This window comes from Balaenoptera ricei, chromosome 7 (assembly GCF_028023285.1).
Source record: "Balaenoptera ricei isolate mBalRic1 chromosome 7, mBalRic1.hap2, whole genome shotgun sequence".
Classification (NCBI taxonomy): Eukaryota; Metazoa; Chordata; class Mammalia; order Artiodactyla; family Balaenopteridae; genus Balaenoptera; species Balaenoptera ricei.
In genome coordinates, this window is record NC_082645.1 from 43,967,701 (window position 1) to 43,973,031 (window position 5,331).

The 5,331-nt window shown below is 34.7% G+C and overlaps 1 non-coding gene across 1 annotated transcript; it reads right to left on the reverse strand.

Annotated features, from left to right (window-relative positions):
* Positions 1-4,773: 4,773 nt before the first annotated feature.
* On the reverse strand, positions 4,774-4,899 carry LOC132369409 (U6atac minor spliceosomal RNA). The gene has a single exon (XR_009504386.1). It is a non-coding gene; the product is annotated as a U6atac minor spliceosomal RNA (small nuclear RNA).
* Between the last annotated feature and the right edge of the window lie 432 nt (positions 4,900-5,331).

The following is a 5,331-nucleotide window of genomic DNA, read 5'->3' on the forward strand; positions in this document are numbered from 1 at the left end:
TATAATCAAAATGTATTTCTGTGCATACATTTATATGCAATTTTATACACATGCATATTATTTTCTAAGTATTGATATGTGCTTAGAGTCTTTTTTTAATGTTTTAAACTCTAAATTCCTAAGGGAGCCTGGCTTTAAAATAGTTCTCTTTGCACATTTATCGCAACACCAATATATGTAATAAATGATTTTTATGTCAATTCTTGAGGTTAAGCCTCAAGGTTAGATCCATAACTGAGTCAATAAAACATTTTTACTTTCATGCTAGATTGTTATAGTTTAATTTTATCTCCAGGAAAATAGTACATACAAAACTAATTTTAATCTTAAGTCTTATTCCACTGTATGACCTAAAATTTAAATTCATAAGTTGTAATGTCAACACTAAGAAAACACATTTGGCATAGAGTGATTTTAATAGCAGCCTAGGAGATGTGATAACATTAGACCATGAGGAAGTTAAATTACCCAGAGCAGAAAACGATGAATCACTTGTTAGGTCAAACCTCTTCTCCAGCTGAAAATTCACAAAGGGAAAATGAAGTGTATGAAGAAGACTGATTCTCAGCAACATTGATGGTAGACCTGTCAGAGTGGAAATAAAGACTTAACAATTCTGAAGACACAAAGGCAATAACTTTAGCTGTTTAAACCTAGCCAGAAGACACAGGCTGAGAACAAAAGGTGGCTGTTATTTCATCCCAGGTGATTAGAACCATTTCGTCTGTGGATAGTAGAGATCCAGGGACTGTAAGTCAGCAGAGCAGTATGTATGGTCTATTGCAATGGTCAGTAAGTGATATTTTATAGAGTTAAACTCACAGATGCTAAGATTGATCAGGTGTGTGAAACACATGGACATTACTCCTGGAATTATTAGCAGTCACCTGCAATTTAAAATGGAGTTTCACAGGAGACCATAAAATAGACGTAAATGCTATGAGCACTTACATGATAAAGTTTTCATTGCTAACATGACAATTAAATCAGACAGTGAACAAAAGCCTTGGCTGTGCTAGTTATCTGGCTAATAAATTCTAGTCAGTCTCAAGTAACAACCTTAACCTTAAGGTTCTACTGTCTCCTAGGGTCTCTTAGGCATATTGGCTTGTATTGAGTGGGAAGCAGGAAAACTGCAGCTTTCCCAGAGGTTTTAGCTCATGGCATGGGAAAACATAACATCCCTGTTAGGTGATGGATTTTTGTGCCACTCTCCCTGATCTAGGGATTAAGATCTATCCTGGGTGTAGTTGACCCCATATTTATTGGAAAATCTAACCAGGACATAAAAGGGGCTTTGCCCATGAGTATTCTGGCTTTAAAAACAAAAAGACATCGACGATTTTTTTTTCTAGCACAGAATTCCAAATTTTTATTTGTTAATATAGGCTTCCAAGTCTTATGGCTTTCTATTTACAATTAAGATGATTATGAGGGCTTCCCTGGTGGCGCAGTGGTTGAGAATCTGCCTGCCAGTGCAGGGGACACGGGTTCGAGCCCTGGTCTGGGAAGATCCCACGTGCCGCGGAGCAACTGGGCCCGTGAGCCACAACTACTGAGCTTGCGCGTCTGGAGCCTGTGCTCCGCAACAAGAGAGGCCGCGATAGTGAGAGGCCCGCGCACCGTGATGAAGAGTGACCCCCGCTTGCCACAACTGGAGAAAGCCCTCGCACAGAAACGAAGACCCAACACAGCCATAAATTAATTAATTAATTAATTAAAAAAAAATTGCAGTTATAAAAAAAAAAGGTGATTATGAAACATATTGTTAAGGCATCAATAGAAGTGAGGTCAATCAGATACAGAAAGTCGTATGTCTTTCAGAGGAACCATATGGGGAGGGAATATGCTACTGTTCTGACGGTAATGTTATTTTGAATAATATTTTTATTTTTAATTTATAAAATGACCACATGTTAAAAATGATCTGTAAGGCATAATACAGAGATGATGGAGAGTATACTTTGAGACAAGGAGTAGAACGGCACTGATGCTTTCCTGTTTATTCTTTATAGGATTTTACATAATTCATTGACTTTAAGTGAATTGTAACCTACCTCCGTCTTTGTGATTTCTTGAGATAGGGAAAGCATCCTATCTAGAGCACCCAGGGAAAACTCCCATGAATTTTAGCTTAGCTCAGACACTCAAATTTAATTTTTGGTATTTTCTCATCTCTTCAGGGAAACAAAGTGTCATAGTCACATGAAACACAGAATGGGCGGTAAAATGAACCATTTAGGTGAATCCTAACAGTTTTCTGCAAAGTAAGCCATCTTTACAGAGTACCTGAGTCATCTGTAAGTTATTTCATTTTGTAGAAAATTTCATTTTTACAGAGCAATTTCTGGAATAGTCAACTTGAACAAATGCTTTCTAGCAGCAAACAAATTCATTTGACCAAGAAAAGTGCTGCTAGAGATAAGCCACACCATCTTGTTTCCAGTTCTCATTGGAGAACTGAGTGAATAATCCATAGGCCCACCTAGAAACTCAGCTTTAGCTGAGGGACTCCAACATATCCACTGATACACCAGGTAATAGAACCAAGACAATGAAGTATGGACAGTAAGTTTTTTGCTAGAAAAATCTAAACTTAAGTGGACAACTGATGCAGGAGGACTGAGAGGGGACAGAAAGGACCATGAGTTTAAAAAGACAATGCAGAGAAGAATAAAATGAAAATTTATTTTTTCTGGTTTTATTGCGATATAATGACATAATGTATTAGTTTAAGTTGTGCAACATAATTATTTGATATACATATATATTGCTAAATGATTATCACATAAGTTTAATTAACGTCTATCACCTCACACACCTTGCAAGTTTTTCTTGTAATGAGAACTTTTAAGATCTAAACTTAGAAAACTTCAAATATACAATACAATATTGCTAACTATAGTCACCATGCTATATATTACATCCCCAGAACTTATTTATCCTATAACTGGATTTTGTACTTTTTGAGCACCTTCACACACATTTCTCCTACCTACCCCCTGCCTCTGGCAACCATCAGCTTGTTCACTTTTTCTGTGAGTTTAATTTTTCAGATTCCACATATAAGTGAGATCATACGATATTTGTTTATCTCTAACTTATTTCATTTAACATAATACCCTCAAGGTCCATCCATGTTGTTGCAAATGGCAGAATTCCTTCCTTATTATGGCTGAATAATATTCCATTGTATACATATATATACCACAATTTTTTAATCTATTCATGTATCGATAGATAGTTGTTTCCATGCTGTGACGACAGTAAATAATACTGCAATGAATATGGGGAAACAGAAAACTCTTTGAGATAGTGATTTTGTTTCCTTTGGCTATATACCCAGAAGTGGGATGCTAGATCTTGTGGTATTTTTAACTTTTTGAGTAACCTCTATACTGTTTTTCCTACTGGCTGCATCATGTTACATCCCAATCAACAGTGCACAAGGGTTTCCACTTCTCCACATCCTAACCAGCACTTGCTATCTCTTGTCTTTTTGATGATAGCTATTCCTACAAGTATAAGGTAATATCTCATTATGGTTTTGATTTGCATTCCGGGATGATTAGTGATGCTGAGCTCTTTTCATGTACCTGTTGGCCATTTGCATGTCTTATTTGGAAAAATGTTTATTCAAATCCTCTGCCCATGTTTTAAATCAGATTGCTTGGGGTTTTTTGCTGTTGAGTTGTCTGAGTTTCTTATATACTACCCCCTTGCCAGATATATAATTTGCAGATATTTCTCCCATTTCATATGTTGCCTTTGCATTTTGTTGACGGTTTCCTTTGTTGTGCAGAAGTTTTTTAGTTTGATGTCATCCCATATGTTTATTTTTTATTTTATTATCTCTGTTTTTGGTGTCTAAGCCAAAAAAGTCATTGCCAGACTGATAATAAGGAATTTACCTCTGTTTTCTTCTAGGATTTTTATGGCTTCAGTTCTTATATTCAAGTCTTTAATCCATTTTAAGTTGATTTTGTGTATGGTGTAAGATAAGGATCCAATAACATTCCTTTGCATGTGACTGTCCAGTTTTCCCAACACCATTTATTGAAGAGATTATTCTTTCCCAATTGTATATTCTTGGCTACTTTGTTGAAAATTAATTGAACATATATATATGGATTTCTTTTTGGGCTCTGTATTCTGTCCCATTGATCTATGTATCTGTTTTTTTTAATTCAAGTATAGTTTTTTACAATATTATATTAGTTTTAGGTGTACAACATAGTGATATATTTTTATAGATTATACTTCATATAAAATTATAAAATATTACCTATATTCCCAGGACTGTATATTACATCATTGTATCTTATTTTAGACCTAGTAATTTGTACCTCTTAATCCCTTTCCCCTATCTAGCTCCTTCCCCCACCCCTCTTTCCTGTGGTAAACACTAGTTTGTTCTCTGTATCTGTGAGTCTGTTTCTGTTTTGTTATATTCGTTCATTTGTTTTATTTTTTGATTCCACATATAAGTGAAAACATACAGTATTTGTCTTTCTCTGTATGACAGTTTACTAAGCATAATATCCTCTAGGTCCAGATATGTTGTTGCAAATGGCAAAATTTTATTCTTTTTTATGGCTGAGTAATATTCCATTGTATGTATGTGTATATGTTTGTGTTTATATATATAATCTTCTTTATCTATTCATCTGTTGATACAAACTTAGGTTGCTTCCATATATTGGCTATTGCAAATAATGCTGCCATAAACATTGCTGTGCGTATATCTTTTCAAATTAGTGTTTTTGTTCCTTCAAAAAACAGTGCTTAGAGGTCATGAAGTAGGTGGTAATGCCTTAACCACATGAATATTGTCAGGCCTGAGAGGCTCTGCCATTCTTGTCAGGGGCAGTGCTAATCTTCTCTCCTTTTATACAACACTCTATGTGTCTGTTTTTATGCCAATATCATACTGTTTTGATTACTATAGTTTTATAACATAATTTGAAATCAGGAAGTGTGATGCCTCCTGCTTTGTTCTTTTTCAAGATTTCTTTAGCTATTTGGTGTGTTTTGTGGTTCAATAAGCTTTAAGATTATTATTTTTTTTCAATTTCTGTGAAAAATTCTGTTGGAATTTTGTTAGGGATTGCATTGAATCTGTAGATTGCTTTGAGTAATATGGGCATTTTGACAATGTTATGAACATGGGATATCTTTCCATTTATTTGTGTCTTCTTCAATTTCTTTTATTAATGTCTTACAGTTTTAAGTAAACAGACTTTTCACCTCCTTGGTTAAATTTATTTCTAGACATTTAATTCTTTTTGATGCAATTGTAAATGAGATAATTTTCTTAATTTCTCTTTCTGA